Source organism: Natator depressus, chromosome 7 (genome assembly GCF_965152275.1).
Source record: "Natator depressus isolate rNatDep1 chromosome 7, rNatDep2.hap1, whole genome shotgun sequence".
Taxonomy (NCBI): Eukaryota; Metazoa; Chordata; order Testudines; family Cheloniidae; genus Natator; species Natator depressus.
Window position 1 is genome coordinate 100,687,793 of NC_134240.1, and position 25,687 is coordinate 100,713,479.

Sequence of the window (25,687 nt, forward strand, 5' to 3'; positions counted from 1 at the left end):
TCCTAAAGGAAAAGTGGAGCCATACCTATATAAAGTCTAAAACAAGGAGAGCATTTGTCATGAGCTCTCTGTGAGTTAACACAAAAAGATACTGCAGACAAAAGGGACTCCCATTACACCTGTCACTTCAAGCCCCACCTCTGCAAACCACTGACCTGCAAGGCAAGATGAATTTTCCTTTACATACTCCAAGGAAAGGGCTTGATTAGGAGTTTGAGTAAAATCATGGGGTGATGTGATATTTAGTCACTGCCCTGCTTACAGGGTGATGGGACTGCTCACGGGGGGATTGAAGCCGTGGAGATACAATGACCCCTTCGGGTACTGCAGCATGCTTCTCTCCCAGCAGGAGAGGAAGTGGGATTATTACCTCATCTCCTCCCCTACCCTTTGGAGTGAGTTTTGCTCCCAAACACATACAGTGGCTCTTCATGCCTCGCCTTTATGCACAAGGGCCAAGAACAATCTGGCTCTTCATAAAGCAAAGCAAAGCAAAGCAAAGCAAAGCAAAGCAGGAGTGTCCATTCAAAGAAGATAGAAAGCCTTCTAGTACATTGTAGCAACGTCAGCTCTTCCAGCAACTTCTCCCAAATCATTCAGCAATCAAATTACCTTTGTTCTTTTAAGTAGGACAACCCAATTTGTTCAAACTGAATTGGCTAATCTAAACATTCTTCCTCTCGTGATTGCATTTCAAATCAACATTCCATAGGCAACTTACCTCTAAGTGAAAGTCTAATCAAACTTAAATGAAAGCACTCAGAGTAAAATATAGTTTGATAGAGCACCTTTCATACTGCAGGCATCTGAAAGTGCTTTCCATATTGTATTTATTATTTAAGCATTAGTACTGCAATGTATGCAGACAGAAGATGTTAAGCACCCAGCTACAGCTGACAGACAACACCTCATAGACAGAGAGAATGCTGACCAAGCCACCAGGGCTAGTATCAACTCTTTCTGAACATACCATATGGTCTTAACCTACATTGAGACAGCCACCAGAAAGGAACAGAAGAGATCTTAGATTAACATTTTATCCAAAGGATGACACTTCTGACAGTAAGAATCCCATCTACGTACTGCTCCACTGGAATGTCTAAATTAGGTATGAATTCAAGTCCCAGTTTGGGATTAGAGTTCACAACCTTCTTGACCCCGAGACTAGAAAGCTTTTGTCATAAATATAAAGGGAAGGGTAACCACCTTTCTGTCCCTAGTGCTATAAAATCCCTCCTGGCCAGAGGTAAAACCCTTTCACCTGTAAAGGGTTAAGAAGCAAAGACAACCTCGCTGGCACCTGACCAAAATAATCAATAAGGAGACAAGAATCTTTCAAATCTGGAGGGGGAGGGGAACAAAAGGTTCGTCTGTCTGTGTGATGCTTTTGCCGGGAACAGATCAGGAATGCAGCCTTACAACTGTTAGTTAGTAAGTAATCTAGCTAGAAATGCGTTAGATTTCTTTTTGTTTAATGGCTGGTAAAATAAGCTGTGCTGGATGGAATGTATATTCCTGTTTTTGTGTCTTTTGTAACTGAAGGTTTTGCCTAGAGGGATTCTCTATGTTTTGAAATCTGATTACCCTGTAAGGTATTTACCATCCTGATTTTACAGAGGTGATTCTTTTACCTTTTCTTTAATTAAAATTCTTCTTTTAAGAACCTGATTGCTTTTTCATTGTTCTTAAGATCCAAGGGTTTGGGTCTGTGTTCACCTGTACAAATTGGTGAGGATTCTTATTAAGCCTTCCGCAGGAAAGAGGGTGTAGGGCTTGGGGGGAAGACGTCTCCAAGGCTCTTTCCCTGGTCTTTGTGTAAGACGCTTGGTGGTGGCAGCATATGGTTCAAGGACAAGGCAGAGTCTGTACCTTGGGGAAGTTTTTAACCGAAGCTGATAAGAATAAGCTTAGGGGGTCTTTCATGCAGGTCCCCTAGACTTCAGAGTGGGGAAGGAACCTTGACAGCTTCAATTCAAGTAATTTGAAACTTAAACCCTGTCAAAATGTTTATTTCTACTAAAAAATAAACCTCATTTAGATAGCTGAAGTGGTTTTCAGAAAAGCATTTAATACTTTAATTATGTACAAGGCATAATGTTCACATGTGATTCTTTGATTCACATATTAGATTGGTAAACTATTTGTATACAGGGATCCATCTGAGAGACCTGTCAACAACCACCTCTCCCAAATGAAAACTGAAGAAGCCAGTTCATTTTTTCTACATTCTTTCATCATCTATAATTTGGAATACAAAGTTATTTTTCTGTAGTCTTTCTAGAACAAGTTTAACACCTTTGTATAATATCAGTGATGCATTTGCTCCTTTCATTTTTTATATTTCCCCATATGATTCAATAAAATTCTACCTGTAATGAGCCTTGAAGTCTTTTTTTTTTAATGGAATAAAGAGAACAATGTACTTGAGATCCTTGGGTATGGCCAAAAGAACAGAGTAATTCAGGGGATGGTGTGCACAGGTGGTGTAAATTCTCTCTTCCACTGCTCTGATCCTGATGTTGCTCTGGGTATGCCCTCCCTGCGCTGAGGTCAGCTCTAACTTGCACCAACCTGTAACAGCCACAAGGGCCAACAACATTGCTCTGTGTCAGCAACTATGATCCCAACTATATTGCCTTGTCTTTAACCAATCCTCCTCTCCACAATGCTAACTGCAGAGAGAAAGTGTAGCATACAGACTTCTGCCTCGGCTCTGCACCAGTGTGTGTTACGTATTACTGGAATTAAAAGCAGTACTTAAGTGTACTTGTAGTGCAAGAATAGTCAATGTTAACATCCTGTCCTAACATATTCTGAGGACATGGTTATGCACCGTTACATTAGATAGGATTTAAAAAATGCAGAGGGACATAAACCTTCATGCTTCAGGGTATAAACATTGCTTTCCCCATGGACAGATTGTTCCATAAATGTCCACTCCAAGTTTTCTTGCAACTTCCTCTGAAGCATCTGGTAATACAGGCTGGAGTGGATGGACCACTAATCTGATCTGACCCAGTATGGCAATTCCTATGTCTTATCAGTGCAATGGGGCCAAAATACTATGTATTCATGCACGTTATCTAAGCATGACCCAACTAGCCCTGAGTTTTCCTGCCCCAAACACTCAATGAAATAAAAGTGAGGCAGACTGAGGACTGAACAGGGGAGGCTGTGACGTTGCACTCCATAATGCTTTATAGAAATATGCTTATGAGTGTAAATATGACATAACTGGAATATATTTTATGCTAGATATGCCATGTAACATATCTTTACAAAGCATATGATCTACTGAACATATTCATCCTATTTGTATGCATGTGTCATTTTTATACCTGAAGTTATGAGCGTTGGCTCTATGCTTGTATTTAAAGTGTTTGCCATAGGGAACACATCAAGGTTTGGCCAACATGTTGTTAAGGGATTACTCAAGTAATTGGGAGTACTTAACTAACAATGGACTTTGGGAGACTCCAATCCACATCTGAGCTTTCCTGGGAATGTTCAAACTAACATGTAAACAATGGCAACGGCCTGCAAAAAGCTGAATCATTCATGGACATGTGACTTGCCCAGGTGGCTACAAACTCCATCTTGTTGCTGAAATTTTGCACAGAAGAAAAAAGGGGTTTCCACCCACAAGAGAGAATATAAAAGGCCCTGGAAGCCTCTCCATTTTGTCTTCAGTTGGCTCAAGAGATGGCCTCTCCACCCCAAAGAGATGCCTGAAAGAAACTGGAACAAAGGACTGTAACTACGGGGCTGTGAGTGATTGCCGGACCCAGCCATAAACTACGTTGGTCTGAAAAGGATTGGGCCAAGACTAGGAACGAGTCCAGTCTGTGAAAGAAGCTTATTGGAACATCTCTGAGGGCAGAGGTGAAAGTAAGCAGGTACGCCCTAGTACAGCGTACCGGTAAGTCACTCGACTTACTTTCACCCCTGTCTGAGGGTGAGATTTCACCTGTACTCAGTTTCTTAATGTATTAGGCTTAGACTTGCATGTTTTGTTTTATTTTGCTTGATAACTTACTTTGTTCTGTCTGTTATTACTTGAAACCATTTAAATCCTATTTTTTATATTTAATAAAATCACGTTTGTTTATTAATTAACCCAGAGTAAGTGATCAATACCTGGGGGAGCTGAGCATATCTTTCTATCAGTGTTATAGAGGGTGGACAATTTATGAGTGTACCCTGTATAACCTTTATACGGAATAAAATGGATATATTCAGGGTTTAGGCTCCCAGAAAGACTGAATACTCGGTTCTGGGAAAGTCCATGTTAACTGAGAAGCCCCTGGGCTAAGTGAACTGCAGAGGGGCGCGGCCCAACCTCTTGGTCTGTGCTGGAGCAGACTGGTGTGACCAGCTCAGCAAGATGGGAGTGGAGGGAAGCCTTTTCTGGCAGGGGGGTTTATTCTCGCTGGTATCCCAGCACATCTAGTGACAGTCTTGAGGGAGTTTCTGTAACCCAACCCGCCACAGAGGCTTCTTGCATATTACATCATTTGATGTCAAGGCAATCAGGATGAGAGGAGAGATAGGATGGAAAGAGCATGACAGTCTCCTTGAACATTAAAAATGTTATAAAAATCAGTCACATCAGTATCCAGCTTTGATAAAAGTTATATACTACTTCTTATAACTAAAAAATAAAAAACTTCATGTTAATGCAATGAAAGTAGGTCCTCTCCTGGAAAGCTGATTCAAATGTTAACCACAATAACCTGTCATTTATGCTGTTTCATCTTTGAATAAATTCTGAATTTAATGCTGAAGTTTAAAGTCATATCTACACTGTGATCTGTATTGGGATAAGCGATCCTGATTGCAACAAGTAAATGTCCTGACAGAGTTAAAACATGGTTTGTCTTCCAATCTAGAACCAGCCTCAACTATATTCCTGAACAATGTTATAGCAATGGACTGTCACAATGCTGTAGCACAATTCAGGAACACGGTTAAAAAACGGTACTGTAGGCGAGACTGCACATAACACGACCCAATCTAGTTCACCCAATACTATAGAAATTAGGGTAGCTACAGCACTTTAAATTAGTCACATACATGCTGCTTACAAATGTTGACAATGCATTTTTAAGCATTTGTATTTTATTTTTTGTAACTTAGATAAATTCGGCTGTTTAAAGAGGTTAATAGGCTCAGTCTCATTGCCAGCAGCATGCACACGTGCCTCGACTACTACTACTTTTGCAGCTACAGTATATTACTGAATACTTTGCATCCTAATCTTTTATGTTAGGAAGTTCCAGTATGAAAAAATATGAAGAATTGGCCCCATTAAATTATTTAAAAACTGCACCAGGAGGTATAAGACACACTTCTCTGAAAAGCATGGCAGAAAGCATGCATAGGTGCTAGAAAGCCCAAAAGCGGTTAGCAGGGATGAGGCAGAGCCACCACCACCCCCTTCTACACCAGCCTGGCCAGCAGGACTGGAGCCTCTTTCAAAGTATGTTAAGCTCCCACCTTTACACGCTCTCTTCCAGAGGTATTTTAAGTTACCAAGAATCCACACCCCAACACATCCTCTGGGGGGTTGGCCTGTAAGAGATAGATGAGTAGCTGTGGTCTTGAGATGTGCCCTAGTTCAAGTTTAATTTAGCTTTTCAAGACTGATCAGCACATGTGTAATTTAAAAGTGATTTGAAACAGAAAGCTAGGTAGTTTGACTTAAAATTAATGAGATTTTGACAATTGCAAACAAAATGGTAATGAAATCCATTTAAACTGATCCCTGATATCTAACAGGAAAAGCAAACCTAACTTTAGCATGGTTATACACAGTCTTTTCTTCTGCAGTATGAAAGCTGTTTTACCATAACCTTGCACTCGGTGACCATTCATAAACCTTGCTCAATTGTACAAGATTAGCAAAATGAAAGAGCATCAGAGAAATTCATGTTGCTCAGTAATAATTTAATATTTTAAGTGACAATATGCACTGTCATCACAAGAGCTAGACTCATTCTTTTGCTTTGTCCAAAAAGATGTTCAAAATGTAAATCTACAGAAACATTTTAAATTTGTCCAGATGCTTAGAATTTTGGACGCAGACAGTGCTCATTGCTTGCTCAAATCAGTAGTATTCTAATAGATGGAAAGAAGCTTGGCTTTGTAGCACAGGCAAATATATCAGATATATTATGGGAAGGGAGTAGGACTACAAAGGCAAAGAAAAACACAAGGATGAAGAGATAGATAATGAAGAAGAATATAGAATATAATGAAATTCAAACACTAGTAAAGAAATGAAAGGAAGCGAAGATGGGATTTATTAAAGGGGGAAATAGTTGGGTGGAAAAATAGCATGAGGCAGGGAATGATGGAACAATCAATGCAGATGAATTGCGTGGAAGAAGATTTTTAACGTTAAGGATTTTTTAAAAAACAGCTACAAGTTCTGAGAGTGAGTAATCTGGTTGAGAAAAAAAATAAGTGTAAATTGTGAATAATAAATAAATATGTAAAATGATAAAATGTGTTAGGAAAGTTAGTGATATCCAGAACAATGGATACTAGAGAAATTCAAACCTTTACTCCAAAATTTGTATAATAGAACAATGGAAACCTGAAGATTTCAACTCAAGAAATTTAGGAATACAACAAACCTCAGCATTTAGCTATAGCCTACAAATCAATATCATTTATTTTGAAACTATTTAAATCAATTACCTAGTCATTTACTGCAACGATGAAGGTTTTTTGTTTGTACTGAGTTTCTTTCTAAAATACAGCAATTTGTAACTACATCCCAGTATGAATGTCAAGGAAGGAAGGAATTAAAGTGTGCTCTACCCTTCCAAGAAACAGATTAAAATGCATCTGATGTAGTAAGAGAACTACACTGAAGCCAAGGAAATACATTTCTCTATACAAAGGCAAAAATGACAAGAAAATTATTAATTTATAACAACTGACTAGAAATAAAGTCTTCAATTATGAACTCTCAAAATGGTCCAGACACTAGTTGTGCAAGAAATTTTCAGTTGATACCTTTTTACTCGCTAGTATCTCTCAATCCTACTTCCACCTTAAATTTATCAGAGATGCTTCCCAAGTTAAGTCTTCAGCACTAAAAGTGCTAGGGACTTTCCTTCTCCTAGGCAAGACAGACTAGCAACTGGAACTTTTTATCTTAAGAATAATCTGATCAGGAAGTTACAGATGATGGTACCAGCATATTTCCAAGAATCAATCATTGCAAGATGTGTGAATTGGAGACTTAGAGCCTGATTCTGTGAGGTGCTGAAGTTCCTCAACCATATTAAGACCAAACAGTTGAAAACTCCGGCAGAACTGGGCCTCTCATCAATCACTTGTTGAAGTTAATGACAAATTTTAAATCTGTTTCAAGGTGCTTCCAATAACATGCAAATATTGGCCAGATCATCAGCTCGTATAAACTGGCATAGCTCCACTGAAGTTAAGGACCAGGCCCGCTGCATTTTTAAAAGTATTTAAAAAGTTTAATTTTACCTTTTTTTCCCCCCCTTACATTCACTTTCATACAATTATTGAAACTCCCCACAAAAATACTACTTACTGTTTTAATGGGAGCTACGCTACAGGTCCAAAAGCAGTATTAAGATTAGGACCCTACCAAATTCATGGTCCATTTTGGTAAATTTCATGGTCATAGTATTTAAAAAAAAATCTTAAATTTCACGGTTTCAGATATTTAAATCTGAAATTTCATATATAGTGTTGTAACTGTGGGGGTCCTGACCCAAAAAGGGGTTGTGGAAGGAGTCGCTAGGCTATTGTAGCGGGGGTCCCGGTATTGCCACCATTACTTCTGTGCTGCTGCTGGCAGCTGGAGAGTGGTGACCGCTGGCCGTGAAGCCCAGCTTACCATCAGCAGCAGTGGCAGAAGGTATTGCCACCCTTACGTCTCTGCCACTGCCGAAGGTGGGTCAGACCCAGCCCTGGGAAAGGCCCACATAGGGGAAAAGGAAGTCCCATCCCTCCATAGCCTAGCCGGGACTAGCAACTGGAGCCCGGCGCACAGGAGGTTAAAGGGGACTTGGGCTGGCTGTATGTGTGTGGCAGGTGGGGCAACCACAGTGCCCCCCGACTCCTGTATCCACCCATATGACTGACCCTGCCCCCCCAAAAAAGTGATGCCTCCCCATACCATGTCACCCCCACTTCTGCACTTCTGCTGGTGGCAGAGCTGGGTTCCTGTCCAGCAGCCACTGCTCTCTGGCCGTCCAGCTCTGAAGGCAGCGCAGAAGTCAGGGTGGCAATACCATGACCCTCCTACAATAGCCAGCTTTCCCAGGGGAGATCAGATTTCATGGTCCGCAAGTAGCTGAAAAACATTACTAGGCCAAATTTATCTCAGATTTTGGCTTTTCTTAATCTGCAAACATCTCTGAACATAAATACCTCATTTTGAGGTGGGGGACCAATAAATCTGTGGAACTAGGTCTGCATTGTGTTTGGACAGTGCCAGCTCAGTGGTGCTCTGATCTTGATTGAGACCTTTGGGGCTAGAGCAATGTAAATAGAACAATTATTCTATTCCGCATTTACTACCACACACACCCCCCCCAAATCAGAGATTGATTTTACACTTCTATACTAGGATAACCTAGTCCCACTCACAACTGTTAGTGGAGGGGGATAATCCATGTGCAGATGAGAGCCAGAGAAGGCATGGAAAGGGGGAATGCTGGCTCCTTGGCATACTTGCCAATGTCCTCCAGAAGCTCCCCAATAGAGAATCCTCAAAGATCCAGATCCGCAGGCTGAGACTCAGGGCTCAGGCAGGGTACAGTTAGTCTCTGTGACATGCTACCCTGCCCTGAAGCACAACATGCTGATGAACACTGATGGTGTTGCCCCGTCCAGCTGAGCGGCGAACAGCAGAGAGGCTAACAGAAGGAGTTTGCCTGGGAGCTGTGTGAGAGGAGGTATACCAAGTGCTGCATTAGGGGGGCTGTATTGGTGAGTGTCTGTTGCGGGGACAGTTTGTCAGTGTGCTTGATTGTTTGAACAACACCTGAGGAAGCTCTTAGAAGGAAGGTAATATGGATGGGGAGCATTCAGCTGTTGTGACCTGCACAGGATGTGCCATGTTTGTCTTTCCTTCCACGGGACAAAAGCGACTTTGTCTGTACAAAGTGGAAGCTGGTCTCCATATCGGAAGAGAAGGTTCACGGTCTGGAGAAACAAGTATTGACCTTGCATTGAGTAAGAGAAACTGAAGATTTCCTGGACAGACATCAGGATATGTTTCTACGGACACAACATTCTGAAGATTCAGAGCGGGGACAGAAGGACGGTGAAGAAATTTAGCAGCATGTGACCTCCAGAAGAAGAAAGGGGAACGTCCATGTACCAGCAACACAGATACAGGCGAGCAACCGTTTTCATGTTCTCTCCACAGGTACTAATGCAGAGAGTGGACCAGATGATACATCTGAGGGACGAGAGCAAAAGGAGACTCCACCGATTGGAAGGAATGAGATGCACTGTCCTAGGGATGGGAGTTCCATGACCACCGCTCCCAAGAGAAAGAGGCAGGTGGTGGTTGTCGGGGCTCCCTCCTCAGGGGGAATGAGTCATCTATCTGCCGCCCCGACCGGGAAAACCGAGAAGTCTGCTGCTTGCCAGGAACTAGGATTCACGATGTGACGGAGAGACTGCCAAGACTCATCAAGCCCTCGGATCACTACCCCTTCCTGCTTCTCCACATGGGCACCAATGATACTGCCAAGAATGACCTTGAGCAGATCACTGCAGACTACGTGGCTCTGGGAAGAAGGATAAAGGAGTTTGAGGCGCAAGTGGTGTTCTCGTCCATTCTCCCCGTGGAAGGAAAAGGCCTGGGTAGAGACCGTCGAATCGTGGAAGTCAACGAATGGCTATGCAGGTGATGTCGGAGAGAAGGCTTTGGATTCTTTGACCATGGGATGGTGTTCCAAGAAGGAGGAGTGCTAGGCAGAGACGGGCTCCACCTAACGAAGAGAGGGAAGAGCATCTTCGCAAGCAGGCTGGCTAACCTAGTGAGGAGGGCTTTAAACCAGGTTCACCGGGGGAAGGAGACCAAAGCCCTGAGGTAAGTGGGGAAGTGGGATACTGGGAGGAAGCACGAGCAGGAGCGCGTGAGAGGGGAGGGCTCCTGCCTCATACTGAGAAAGAGGGGTGATCAGCGGGTTATCTCAGGTGCCTATACACAAATGCAAGAAGCCTGGGAAACAAGCAGGGAGAACTGGAAGTCCTGGCACAGTCAAGGAATTTTGATGTGATTGGAACAACAGAGACTTGGTGGGATAACTCACATGACTGGAGTACTGTTATGGATAGATATAAACTGTTCAGGAAGGACAGGCAGGGCAGAAAAGGTGGGGGAGTTCCATTGTATGTAAGAGATCAGTATGACTGCTCAGAGCTCAAGTATGAAACTGCAGAAAAACCTGAGAGTCTCTGGATTAAGTTTAGAAGTGTGAGCAACAAGGGTGATGTTGTAGTGGGAGTCTGCTATAGACCACCGGACCAGGGGGATGAGGTGGACGAGGCTTTCTTCCGGCAACTAACGGAAGTTACTAGATCGCAGGCCCTGGTTCTCATGGAAGACTTCAATCACCCTGATATCTGCTGGGAGAGCAATACAGCGGTGCACAGACAATCCAGGAAGTTTTTGGAAAGCGTAGAGGACAATTTCCTGGTGCAAGTGCTGGAACAACCAAGTAGGGGCAGAGCTCTTCTTGACCTGCTGCTCACAAACCGGGAAGAATTAGTAGGGGAAGCAAAAGTGGATGGGAACCTGGGAGGCAGCGGCCATGAGATGGTCAAGTTCAGGATCCTGACACAAGGAAGAAAGGAGAGCAGCGGAATACGGACCCTGGACTTCAGAAAAGGAGACTTTGACTCCCTCAGGGAACTGATGGGCAGGATCCCCTGGGAGAACAACATGAGGGGGAAAAGAGTCCAGGAGAGCTGGCTGTATTTTAAAGAATCCTTATTGAGGTTACAGGGACAAACCATACCAATGTGTAGAAAGAATAGTAGATACGGCAGGCGACCAGCTTGGCTTAACAGTGAAATCCTTGCTGATCATAAACACAAAAAAGAAGCTTACAAGAAGTGGAAGATTGGACAAATGACCAGGGAGGAGTATAAAAAAAATTGCTCAGGCATGCAGGAGTGAAATCAGGAAGGCCAAATCACACTTGGAGTTGCAGACAGCAAGAGATGTTAAGAGTAACAAGAAAGGCTTCTTCAGGTATGTTACCAACAAGAAGAAAGTCAAGGAAAGTGTGGGCCCCTTACCGAATGAGGGAGGCAACCTAGTGACAGAGGATGTGGAAAAAGCTAATGTACTCGTGGAGAAAGAAGTGGTTCAGGACTATTTAGAAAAGCTGGACAAGCACAAGTCAATTGGGGCCGGATGCGCTGCATCCAAGAGTGCTAAAGGAGTTGGCGGATGTGATTGCAGAGCCATTGGCCATTATCTTTGAAAACTCATGGCAATTGGGGGAGGTCCCGGACGACTGGAAAAAGGCTAACGTAGTGCCCATCATTAAAAAAGGGAAGGAGGAGGATCCGGGGAACTACAGGCCAGTCAGCCTCACCTCAGTCCCTGGAAAAATCATGGAGCAGGTCCTCAAGGAATCAATTCTGAAGCATTTAGAGGAGAGGGAAGTGATCAGGAACAGTCAGCATGGATTCACCAAGGGCAAGTCATGCCTGACTAATCTGATTGCCTTCTACGACGACATAACTGGCTCTGTGGATGAGGGGAAAACAATGGATGTGTTATTCCTTGACTTTAGCAAAGCTTTTGATATGGTCTCCCACAGTATTCTTGCCAGCAAGTTAAAGAAGTATGGGTTGGATGAATGGACTATAAGGTGGATAGAAAGCTGGCTAGATTGTCGGGCTCAACGGGTAGTGATCAATGGCTCATGTCTAGTTGGCAGCCAGTATCAAGCGGAGTGCCCCAAGGGTTGGTCCTGGGGCTGGTTTTGTTCAATATCTTCATTAATGATCCAGAGGATGGTGTGAACTGCACCCTCAGCAAGTCTGCAGATGACACTAAACTGGGAGGAGTGGTAGATATGCTGGAGGGTAGCGATAGGATACAGAGGGACCTAGACAAATTAGAGGATTGGGCCAAAAGAAATCTGATGAGATTCAACAAGGACAAGTGCAGAGTCCTGCACTTAGGACGGAAGAATCCAATGCACTGCTACAGACTGGGAACCGAATGGCTAGGCAGCAGTTCTGCAGAAAAGGACCTAGGGGTGACAGTGGACGAGAAGCTGGATATGAGTCAACAGTGTGCCCTTGTTGCCAAGAAGGCTAATGGCATTTTGGGCTGTATAAGCAGGGGCATTGCCAGCAGATGGAGGGACATGATTGTTCCCCTCTATTCGACATTGGTGAGGCCCCATCTGGAGTACTGTGTCCACTTTTGGGCCCCACACTACAAGGAGGATGTGGAAAAATTGGAAAACATCCAGTGGAGGGCAACAAAAATTATTAGGGGACTGGAACACATGACTTATGAAGAGAGGCTGAGGGAACTGGGATTGTTTAGTCTGCAGAAGAGAAGAATGAGCAGGAATTTGATAGCTGCTTTCAACTACCTGAAAGGGGGTTCCAAAGAGGATTGCTCTAGACTGTTCTCAGTGGTAGCAGATGACGGAACAAGGAGTAATGGTCTCAAGTTGCAGTGGGGGAGGTTTAGGTTGGATATTAGGAAAAACTTTTTCACTAGGAGGGTGGTGAAGCACTGGAATGCGTGACCTAGGGAGGTGGTGGAATCTCCTTCCTTTGAGATTTTTAAGGTTAGGCTTGACAAAGCCCTGGCTGGGATGATTTAGTTGGGGATTGGTCCTGCTTTGAACAGGGGGTTGGACTAGATGACCTCCTGAGGTCCCTTCCAACCCTGGTATTCTATGATCCAGTGGAGTTCCGAGAGCAGCACCATGGCTGCCCTTGGCAATATGGCACCTGCAGGTATCATGCTCTCAAAGGCCCCGGACATTAGCAAGAGTGACTGGTATCAATAAAGCACATAGCGTCCACAGATGTCTAACACCTCTGACAGTTCCCCTGGAATTTTCAGTTAGGACACTTTCCTATCCCTTCTGTAGAAGACAGAGAAGGTAAACTCAGAGACAGAGAGACCCTTGCTTTTTTGCTCACAGTTGGTCAGTCCACCAGCCTTTTGTAGTCCATTATCAATGGACTTATTTATTTATTAAAAACAAAAAAGGATAAGAAAACTGCAATTGAAAGTCTGCAGCCAGTATCAACCTCCTCTATTCTGAAAAAAAAAAAAAAAAAAAAAAAAAAAAAATTCTCCAGAGACTCATTGTGCACCGAATACAAAATATTTCTGTAGGCCAGATGATATCAACAGTGAAATCATTACACCTTCAGAAAGTAAACTGAATTCAAAATAATATTGCATGTATATCTTTAAAATAGATTCCAATACTGCAATAATAACCAAATAACCAAAAGGAAAAATAAATCCTGTTAAAGCATAACTATTTTACAGTGGGTGAGCACACAATACTTCAGTAAATTGCCTCTGCCAGCGCTCTCCTAGCCCTCAGCCTGCACAGTATCATATTTTCACTCCGGTTTATACAAATATTCACATTTGTTACATATTCTCTAGGAGTATATGTATAATTTTTTATCAACCAATGCCAGAAATAAAAATAGCCATATTTTCAAACTATTGTTCCTTATTATACTATGGGGTACACAATATACTTTGTGAATCAGACTGCACAGGGAATCCACAGCAACACAGATTTCAGTAGGATTAGCATGCAGAAGGGCACAGGCAACAAGAGAGGGGGGAAAAGCGTAAAACAAGATTACATTTTTACAAAGTGTGCATGTAGCAAACTGGCCGCTACAGCCACATTTCAGTAAGCTTGAATTCTGCTGTGTCCAAGAGTAAATCAGTTAAAACAATATTTGAAGTATTATATAGGATGGCAAGTGATAGTTAGCAATTTGTAAAATTAGCATTCTATCAGTGATACCTATAGCTACACTCTCCACAAAATATGAGATACAGTACTTTGTAATAACATATCCATTCAATTTATGATGCCTTGGATTACAGGAAACCAAACTGTATTTGATTTTGTTTTCATTAGTGATGTTTCAAGAAATCGATAATAAAATGATTATCAAGAAACAAAGATGTGTTCACCACAAGCCAGTAAAGTGAAAGCCTACACATTTAGCTCCAATTGCCAATCAATCAAAAGATCCTCTGTACTCCAAGGCAATAACATGCAAGTGGATGCAATAGCCATATTCCCTGCAGGTCATATTTTACAATCTGTAGGGAGGCAATGTAGGCAAGCTGTATTGTACCAATATGCATTATATGTGGGCAGTAAATTAAAAAGTCTTCCAGCTTACATATGTTATATACCACGACTAAGGACAAAGGATATTGCTTGGTATTTTTTTTGCTATATTATTCATAAATTAATTTGAAATTATATGCAATATTGCTCAAATTTTAAAACCTAACACCACTTTAAAGAAACAATTCTGCTTATAAAGTACCACCCATTAAAAAAGCAGCAGGATCTCTTTGAGCAATTTGTGGGATCTCCTGTATCTCCTTATCCATCTTTAATAGGATACATATAGTACTCAATTTGCAAACTGGGCACCAGTAAATTAGGCTTGAATAAAGACTGGGAGTGGATGGGTCATTAAACAAAAGTATAACTATTTCCCCATGTTTATTTCCCCCCCTCCCCCAGTTCCTCACACCTTCTTGTCAACTGCTGGAAATGGCCCACCTTGATTTTCACTACAAAAGGTTTTTTTTTCCTCTCCTGCTGGTAATAGCTCACCTTACCTGATCACTCTCATTACAGCGTGTTTGGTAACACCCATTGTTTTATGTTCTCTGTGTATATAAAATCTCCCCACTGTATTTTCCACTGCATGCATCCGATGCAGTGAGCTGTAGCTCACGAAAGCTTATGCTCAAATAAATTTGTTAGTCTCTAAGGTGCCACAAGTCCTCCTTTTCTTTTTGCGGATACAGACTAACACGGCTGCTACTCTGAAACAGTATTCATGGTACTCCTGCAGATGTTCCTAGGACCTCCCCTCACATTTTAATGAATGCTACTCTCTAATCATATTTTCTGTGCATCTCTTACCTGTGTTCTTTCTTGCTAAAAGGATTTATATGAAAATTCCATCTTAGTTTCTCAAGTGTTCAGTTGCTCTTGCTGCTCACTCTTTCTTTGGAGTTGATCCTTGCCCTCTGATGAGAATTAACTAAGGGCTCTTCAGCCTGTCTATACTGATTGTCCAGGTGGAAGTGCACACTGTATGCCTACCTTGGGTGGAAAAAAGGTGGGGCTGGGGTGTGGAAGAGTCATCAGTGCCCTATGCTCAGGCCTATGCTCCCCTCTACCATTAAAATAATTTCATATCCAAGGCCATGAGCAGCATTTGATTGCAACCATATTCATTTTGTACAGTCATTTCACTGATAGCATCTGATTCATTTCTTTGTACAGCTTTTTTGGGATAGCATTTAAATAAAATTTAGGGTATCATCACTGTTTAAGTTTTAAAATAGTTGCTGAAAAACAGATTACAACCTCACAAAGGATAACAAAAGAAACAGAGGAGTACTTTTAAAACAAAGCTTCTGTTTTCAGGCAAAAGTGTAGTAGTAGTAACTACCCACAAACAAGAGGATAAAATATAAAATATTTAGTGCATATGTGTAATCAAGCATCTCCCATAAAAGTTACTATTCTGTTTTGTCCTTTATATTTAAAAACAGCCACTGTCTCTGGGATTTCCTAAAAAACTGTCCACCCTAATGCCGTGATAACAAGGTCCTAGGGTGGCCAGTTTCCTAGGAACACATATTGGCTATCAATGTAAAGGGGAAAATGGGCATCCAATAACATCTTTGAAGTAAAGCAAAATCAACTTTTTCTTTTTTAAATAGAAACCCCTTCCATAATAATAAACCCACAAATGGTAGCCAGTGTTCTAGAGGCCATTTCTGAAAAACAGAACTAAAGACACGAATCTGGTGCTGAAAGGAGCAGTGGACTAATGCGTAACTTAGCTTGTTACCTCTGAAAACTTGAGTTAAAGTTTTCCTTTGTTCACTTATCCTCAGTGACACTTTATTATACAGCTACAGTTAGATACACATATAAGGGCTTGTCCTCATGGGAAAGTTATACCAGTATAAGGTAGGATGTGAATTTAAACCACTATAATTTTATCCGTGTAACTCTCCCGTATGGATACTCTTAGCCCAGTGCAAGAGTGCCTCTTTTCAGTTTACCTTAGGTCACTTTGGAAGTGGTTTAAACTAAGCCAAAAAAAAAAAAAAAAAGCTATTTTCATTCTGGAGTAAGAGTGCCCAAATGGGGGAATTATACCCATAGTAGCTAAACTTCAAGTGTTATACCGGTATAATTACACTGTTGTAACTGAAAATGTTTCTAGTGTAGACAAGCCCTTTAAGATGCACCTATTGACAATCTCTACTACTACTGACAACAAAATATGTAATTAAAAAGAGTTACGCTTATGAGGATTTCAATCAAGTCAAATTAAAACATTCAAATACAATATTACTTTCTTTACAAAAAATCTAATGCTAATTTTTTTAAATGGGTAGAATACCTGGAAACTGAACGGTTCAGGGACCCAGCCTGTTCCTTACTATCACACAATCCATTGTTCACACTTAACATCCTAAAATTTGAAATAAGAAACAAAATAGACACAAAGGTCAAAATAAATTACTAGATTATGAAGTGTGTCCCTTCAAGAGAAAAATGAGGTTTGAGTAATTTGTTATTTCATGCCTGTGTATATTTTTGCAAATTTGAGAAGACAACACCAATTTGAGGAAGAGTAGTGCAGCAGGGAACAGGATGGATTTCTTAATTGTTCATTTCCAGACATTCTATCATTTGTTTTTTCAAGAGGATGTAAAATTTTTGTAAGTTGTTAGCTAGACTCCACTGAAACACATTTTCAACTTCTGCTTAACAATGAATTTTGTTTGTAAATCTGAGGACAGGAATCCCCTGTGATTGCATCCAGCCATTGAATTCCACGTGTCTCTAAACCCCTTTCGGTCTGGGAAGTGACTGATCAATATTCTGATCTCAGTTTTTCAAACACATTCCCAGGTATAGACCTCATGTCTGACACCCCTCTTGGGCAGTGGAGCCTTGCAGTCCAACCACCTAAACCCCGGAATCAGTACCTCAGCCCTCCCAATGCTTCAGCATGTCCCGCTCCCCGCAACAGCCCACCTGGCAGTGGTTTTCTAACTGCACCTTTTAGGAACCACATGACAGAGAAGTGAGGAAACATGTATAGCAAAAGAATCGCTTACACACACACACCCCTTTAGAAGTACAAGAGAGTTAACATCAATGCAATCCCCATCAGTCTGACCTCACCACCCTTGACCTCTGAGTTTGGTCCAACTCCTTAGGCCAGGCAGCCCTTCTAGCCTAACTGATTCTGGAAGGGAAATGGCCCTCCTCCGCACAGAGAGCATTCCTCTTTTTAAAACAGCTTCCGTCACCATTTCTGCCCATGGGCTTTTGCTGGGAAATTTTTCCAGACTCCAACCCCAACCCACCCTTCAGCTACTGGGTAGAGAATTGCTCAGGTCAATGCCCCTGCTGATAGAAAACCTACTGTTGCACTAAAGTAGAACTATTCAATACTGATGGCCCTTGATTGCCCTGTCACAGCTTCCCACACTCTCCCTCCACTAAATGTCAAGTCCCTGCTATACATTGGATTTTTTTAAGCCAAGGGTTCCCAAACTTTTTTTTATCTGAGGCCCACCTGTGCAGCTGCAATAGACACTGCAGCCCACTGTTAACACTTCTTGAGGAAAATAATTTTAATTACATATAAACTATAACACTGTAACTAAACAACGTACCTTTCCTTTTCATTTTAATGTAAACAACTGTAATGACAGAAATCCCTAGCAATATGCATTTAAAGAAATGCTTCAAGATCTTTGAAACTAAACGGTTACTGGAGAATGCAGTTGCGCTGACAGACCACCCACGACTGTTGCTGCCCACCTTTGGGCCCACAGTTTGGGAACCCCTGCTTTAAGCCACAATGAAGGTTACATTAAAAATAGAAGTTGAAATACAACATGGAGTTCACAAAACCAAAATGGAATTCATAATCTGACACAGACATATCCCTCACTACGTCATAATGTGATCACACGCCATCTTCCCCCCAGAGCCTCTGACTCCTTCAGTGCACAGGCTGGACTGGCCTCAGTGAATGAGGCTACTGTTAAATATTCCTTTTTATGTTCATTGTTCAATGCGTCTCATCTGCCGCACACCATTCTACCTCTGCGCTAAATAAGAATGGTTTTTCCCCCACCCTTGGCCTGACCCTGGTTCTCATCACTGTAGCATGCCCATCTCAAAAACCTGGATGAATTTATTCTCTCAGCACCCAGTCAGAGAGTACTATCAGCAGTAGTACAGATGTAGAACTAAGGAACAGAAAGACTACCAAGTCAAAGATCACACAAGAAGTCTGTGGCAGAGGCAGAAATAGAACCCAGATCTTCTAGGTACCAGACCTTTGCACTAACAACAGGACAATTCATCCTCCCCAGTAAATGCACAACTCATCTTCATCCACTGTTCACCATACAAGTTCTGTTGCAAATGAGAAAAGCTTACTATTGACACTAACATAATTTGACACTATATATCTAGTGCAGTGAATAAAGCAGATGGTTTAGGGTCCACATACCTAATTTGCTGAACAAACTTGGTTCATTCACGGATGAACATGTGCCTCATATGAGGCAGGGGTCCTAGACCACAGGGCCAGAGTTTTATAGTTCAAACTGTTCCCAATTAATATTCATCCTCCAACAGGAAAAAGAACAATAGCCACAAATCTCAGAATCCACACAAGCTGTTCCTCAGACACCTCTAGGCCTGATTCTGCAAGTAAATCTGCTTGAGTACAAGGGTTCACCTTAGGGGCATCTGACTGCAAGATTACAGTTTAGTCATCAATCTACTTCAACATAGAAATATGGACTCAATTCAGGCCACATTTAGTATGGAAGAAAGGGAAGCAATAAAGACTACCAAACCCCAGAGATTCCCTAAACAGAGTTGAGGTTTTTTTCCTCCTTCCAACAGCTTCAGCACCACTGCTGTATCTCTGCACAAGAAGTTTCACATTTGCAGCTGAGTCCATAATCTAAGCAAGTAGAGAAGAGGAGCAATAAAAAGGATACAAAGTAGGACAACTGCCAACTAAAATAGCAAGTAGGAAGATGAACAGGAGCTCAAGCAGTTTTAACTGAGATCATAGCTCAAGCCACATAGATGAAAACCTTGACTTAAAAAACAAAAACCACACACTCACTGAACATAAAAATAGCGATCATCATCTTGCACCTGCACTTCACATGTTCAAGATAAATTACTGTAGTTCACTCATCTTAAAATCATACTGAAGAAGATCTCTGTGTAGCTCAAAAGCTAGCTTCTCTCAGCAACAGAAGTTGTCCAATAAAAAGATATTACCTCACCCACCTTGTCTCTCTAATATCCTGGGACCCCCAACACACCTACAACAACACTGCAAACAACTGATATTTTAGGTATATAAGGATCTGTGGTTTTAAAGAAAGTGCCCAGCGCATAGAAAATTAGACAAAAAAAGAATATAATCTTTTTAATACATGAAGACCGTTTAAAAGAGGATATGAAGTATGTTCACGTACATGGGAGAACAACACTTTTACAGTTATAGAATATAATGGGATACAGAGCTCAAAAGTCAATGGGGACCACACACAAGTGTGAAGTTAAGCACTTAATTAACTCTGGACCCTAACCAGATAACATGACGATAAAAACAAAAGGAGATAAGAGGATACAGCAGAAATCTTTACCCCCTATTGCATTCCCCTCTCTTTTAATTTTGAAATCCTTTTCTATTTAACTCCCTCTCGCCCGTCTTTGTTTGGAACTCTCACATTTCCTTTCCCATTCTGAACCATCTTAGCTCTGACATCTCGCTACCCCCCCGCCGTGCTACTTCTTGACCTAACTCACCTGTCATTCTTCTCCTGGCCCAAATGCCATTATGCCACTGTATCATTACTCAGCAAAATGACAAAAACAACACTGGCTGCCCAGCGAGTCCTAAGAAAAATATCAACAGGAAAGATGACTGTCCCGCCCAGAATGGCCTTTCCCCTGGTCAGTCTTTTCCAGCCCCTCCACTAGCAGAGGGAGGGAACAGGGCTGCTGTGCCTGGGAAGAAGTATATACATGTCTTTCTTCACCCAACCTTAAAGTATCAGAACCTATAAGCTTTGATTTGTTATTCTTCCACCCACACGTTAGAGAGACTTAATCAGTCACTTGCCAAAGAGAGCTCCCATCTATGCACATAAAAATGTACTGTAAAATGGCATTTCAATCTTCCAGCTGAATGCAATTAAACTAGCATCAGAAGTGAAGATCAAGTTCCCCCATCTTAATTTTGAGAAGTCACTAATTACAGCGCATATGGAAACTAAGAGCTATTCAAATGATGTGGGGTTTTTTTATTACCCATTTTGTTCCCATTCTGTACTCCAGGTTTCCCCATAGCCTTTGAAATGATTTCTTAAAAATAGACTTGTCTCCTACATCACTGCCATTTATTTAAGATCAGAACCTACGTGAAATAAGTGTCCAGATCTGTGGATCAGACAAAACAGAGTCACAACCAAAGGTCAAACCTATGCATGATGAACCAATAATCTATACAGTAAAGGAGCCACACTTATTGGCATCTTTTCAAAAAGACACTTATCCAGATACATGACAAACAAAAATTACCATCCCATACTGGATTAGCTATCCGGTCTTGTCTAGTATCTTGTCTATTAAAGTCCCCAGAACTGGATAAAGTGTAAGAAACCCCACATTAGACATTATTAGACATGGTCAAAAATATTAGGTTTGGGGTAGGGGGATTTTGAACAAAAAAAATGTGCTTCTCTTGGAAACAAAAAAAAAAATGTGTTTTGAAATTTTCGTTCAACTTTTTTCAATTCAACAAAAGAGAAAACTGAAAACCAAAACCTGAAAAATTAGTTTTGTTTTTTTGTAAAACCTAAAAAACAAAAATCTAGAAAATGTCCACAAAAACATTAGGAAAAAACAACCTTAAGTTGTTCATTTCTCTCAGAATTTTTCATGGAACATACTACCCATTTTCCGATCAGTTCTAGAAATTACATGTGCCTCCATACCTTTAAGCATTTTAATTTCAACCGTTTTCATCAACTAAGCACAAACAGAGCTGACGAGTTCTGCAAAGGGATAAATCGTTAAAGAAAACCTCAATGCTGCAGGAGGTGGGTTTGACAGGAATTCCATGGTGATCCAGTCAACAGTGAACCACAATGTTCAGTATGGTGTCAGGAGACACCGTGGACTGCTGAAACTGGAATTTTGGAGATGAAGAGCACTGTGTTAATGTAACAGGCTGGCAGCCGTTGCCTGAAAACCACATCCTGCTAGCAGAGGATGACCCTGCTGGAAAATGTTGTGCCTTTTGCTGACTATCTGTTGCAGGAAGCTCCATTTACTCCAGCCACTTGTAAGGAGTGGAAGTGGCTCTCTTGAGAAAAAATGAGTTGGGGTGTAGGCCAAGCAGTTTTTAAAGAGGAACACTGGGAGCAGCCATGTCTGGGAAATGGCTTGAGTTGCATTTTGGGTAATTTCATTTGGCATAAAATGAAACTTCAGGAAGGGGTTAAATTTCGACCCACTACAAGTTGTGTGACCAAGATATGGTGCAGATTTGCGAAGCCACTTGCTTACAAGAAGTTGTTATGTTTTAAGCTTTGGAAGATTTCTTGAGCTCTGGATAAGCACAAGAAAAATCCAACTAAGTCAAATAAACATGAAAACAAAGCAAGAATGGGAACGTATGGAAGAGAAAGAGGAAATATGATTTTTTTTTAAATCCATGCTACCCCTATCCAAGAAAGAACAGAAATTCGTGTGCAGCAATTTTTGCCACACATGGTGGGCTCAATACACTGTTTAAAGACTGCATGTAACCATGTGAGAAATCCTTTTCGGCAAAACCCTCATAAAAGCACAAAGTAAATTAAAAATCCTCTTATCCTGTCTTTTCAAAGCAGAGACTTAGAAATGATCCCAAATAAAAGCCTCATACCTAGTCAACTCTAAACTTTGGGGGAAGTTGAAAACTGAATGTCAGTTTTGAAGCTCAGCTCTGTCACTACTGAAAAATACATATCAAAAGCTGGGGGTTACCATAAACCTATCTAACAGGAGCGTTGTGAGGCTTAAACAATGTACGTTTATTAAATGTTCTGAGATACTGGAAGGAAAGATCCTATGTTGTTCATTCCTTGTGTACCTTAGAAACTCAGCTTGGTTAACAGTCCCCAGAATTGTACATCTGGGGCAGAGCCAGTGCTAGGCGTAAGCAGACTAAGCAATTGCTTAGGGCCCCGAGCAGCTCAATGGGGCCCCCTATTTGCTTTTTATTATGTGTGTAGTGGGGGGGCGGGGGGGATATTCTTACTTAGGGCTCCCACCTCTTACCAGAGCAGAGCATTCCCAGTAATGACTCCAGATACCACAATATCAGCTGCATTAGACTAGATGGACAGACAGACTGTGGAATTTGCTGCCCCATTGGTCCAGCGATTGTTCATCTTCAGGACATGCTGCAAAGACTGTTGATTCAACCAGGCTTTTTCTGAGGGAGAGGCATCAAGGCTGGCCTTAGGGGCGGGCCCAGGGTGCCATGGTCAGGGGGCACCGTGCAGCAGCACAGGGGTGCACACTGCCGGCTGGCAGGGGAGCACCACAAACTTGTAAAGCTGATGCATGGGGTGGGGGAGCAGATTTCTCCCTGCTTCATCCCCACAGAAGAACGGTGGGGGGGGAGAGAATGGTGACACTTCTCCACCCTCCAACGATCCTCACCACCCCCATAGGGGGCTCTGATGGGGGAGCAAACAGCAACGCTAAGCACTCCATGCATCCAAGTCATTTTCCAAACCCGGGCTTTGCTGTGAGGCGAGCATCAGGAATTGCTGCCCTGCTGCCCTCCTCTTATGCAGCCCAGGGGTGCAAAAATACAATGGTGCCATTTTTCCTAAAGTTGGCCCTGCGAGGCATTGTGGAAGTTCAGGAAGCCCCTGATTTTCAACAGTCAGTACTTCAGTGGTATTTACTTCATTACAGATTTCAATCACACACACACACACCACCACCACACAGACTAAAGAGCACCGATCACGCCTACACCTTGAGTTTCTCAACTGAATTAGCAAGTGCATTATTGTTCACCTGTGCAGACCAACACTGGAAAACAACCACTGTAAAAACAGCAAACAACAAAATAATCTTATTTCATGAAGAGCTAAGGCAAGAAATATGGCCAGAATGTACCTTTCTGAACAGTAATTTTATGATAGATTTAAGTGTTGCTGAGAGCCAGATACATAAGCCTTAGGGCAGAAGTATCTGCATAAAAGATGCTCCTGATAAATATAAATCAAATCTATATTTCATTTTTAAAACAGGGAGAGTTATGTTAATCTCACTCAGTTAAAACTGACAGTGTGGTTCGTAAGTGCTTATCAAAGCACCAATATTGAGTGCAGAAGGGAGTATAACATGGGTTTTATAAGCGACAACACATTTGGTTCTTATTTAAATGCCTGAAAGGCACCCAAATCGGGCTAACCCTCATATTAGCCCCCCCACTGAACAATACACAGCACTCCCCACAAACACAAATATTATGCATTATCTTCACAAAAGCCAGACTGCTGCAAGAACAGGTAGAAAATACTACACCACAAAGCTGCCTTCCACACATCACACCTGTACACTTAAGCTAATGTCAGTGAAGTGCTTTTAAAGCAGAGCACCATTGTAATTGTTAAGTAAAATATTCACTATTTTACGTCAGAGCCAGCATCCATGCTCTAAAAACTTAGGGTGAAACCCTGGCTTAACTGAAGTCCAGGGGAGTTTTGCCATGGATGTAAGCGGAGCCAGGATTGGGGTTTTAAACCTCCTTGGCTGGAGCAGGAACTTAAAAGGGAAAATGAAATTTATTCTTAAGGTACAGTTGTTTGTCAGATGATGACTCTTTTCCAGCTCTGGCCTCAGAACTGCAGATGAGCCGTAATAACAATTTCCAATGAAAACAACCGAGGCCAGGCGCTCACTGGAGCACTCTGGACGCAGGAGAACACAGGGTTTCCGGCCACAGGCTGAAGCAGGGCGATAGGAACACCCGGCCGATTCCCTGGTTTCTGACAGCTCAAGCTGGTGTCAGAGTTTCTCAAGGTTGCTGCCAGGTAAGTGTCTCACTTCAGCTCACTGCCAGCATGTGCCTCTCTCACCTGCACGAGAATAACTGCGCTGGTCTCATTGGCTCCTTCACTGTGTGCCAGGGAACATGCAATCCGCCGCCGCTCCCTGCGGGCAGCTGCACAGAGCAAGCGGGCAGGGCACCGCCAGCGCACCCCGCTCTAGCACCGAGACCGTCCGCACAGAGCGGCTTCGCGGCTGGAGCTGCAGCCCCCTCCCGCCGGTGTCCCGGGCTGCCCTGGGCGGCGGGTTCAGTCCCTCTGCCCGTGCCCCGCCCCGGCTCCTGCGCATGTGGCTCCGGCTGGAGACATGCACCGGCGCTGGTTCTGCCGAGGGTTGCTGCAGCAGCAGCAGCAGCAGCCCCATGCCCAGCTGGATGGGTTCGCCTCGCCCGGCCCCACTGCCTTGGTACCCAGCTTCTCTTACCTCACGGGGACTCGCCCGGCTCGGCCCCGCCGCCGCCCGCAAGCAGAGGCAGCGGGCGCACGGCCGCCCCGGTCGGTGCAGCAGGCGGGGGACGCCCTAGCATTCACCCTGCCTGCCGGAGCAGCAAATCTTCGCCGCCTCCGCCGTGCGCTCCGAAGCGGCGGCGTCAGCCGGGGAGCCGCCTGCTGCTCACCCGAGGGATCGCAGCCCCGGCCGCCGGGTGCCGCCCGCTGGGGAATCCGGCCCTCGCGCTCCGGGAGAGGCTGTGCGGGGGCCCGCACCCGCGGGGACTGGAGCGGGGAGGGGGAAGGGAACAGCAGGGTAGCCTTTCCAGTAAGGAAGGAAGCCGCTGGGGGCAGAGATCGGAGTGGAGGACAGCGCCGCTGACGGGGGAGAGGGAGAAACTAAGAGCTGGCAGGTGAGAGGGACTTGGGGATGGGGAGGAGCTGCGGAAAGAGGTGAATTACAGAGTCAGAATGAAGGAGACAGAGAGCCGGGGTTTAAAGCTGGCCTTCCTACTTGTGGGCGGAGTTTTGAACTGTTTGCACGAATAGTAGTATTTAGGCACCTGGCTGCATCCACAATCCAAATAGCTACACCATTAGGGAGTTAGAATCAGGTTTAAAAAATTGTGTTCTAGTCTTGCCTCCTAAATTACCCTTGATTTGCTGTAGGGACAAACCCGTATACCTGTCTCCATTGGCCAGCCAGGAAGGTTGAGGCCTGATCCTACCATCACTTACAATAGGGTTGCCACTTCTGAGGCCTGGTCTACACTACAGGGTTAGGTTGAATTT

At 43.0% G+C, this 25,687-nt stretch overlaps 1 protein-coding gene across 3 annotated transcripts in view; it reads right to left on the reverse strand.

Annotated features, from left to right (window-relative positions):
• Positions 1–25,079, reverse strand: part of PTPRE (protein tyrosine phosphatase receptor type E) — a 251,991-nt gene extending 226,912 nt beyond the window's left edge. Inside the window, exon 1 of one of the 3 annotated variants that reach the window (XM_074959153.1) lies at positions 24,891–25,079. The gene's annotated coding sequence lies outside the window, so the exon portion shown is untranslated. Of the gene's footprint in view, positions 1–24,496; positions 24,658–24,890 lie in introns of those variants that run through there. The other 2 variants (XM_074959154.1, XM_074959157.1) reach the window with 2 other exon arrangements.
• Between the last annotated feature and the right edge of the window lie 608 nt (positions 25,080–25,687).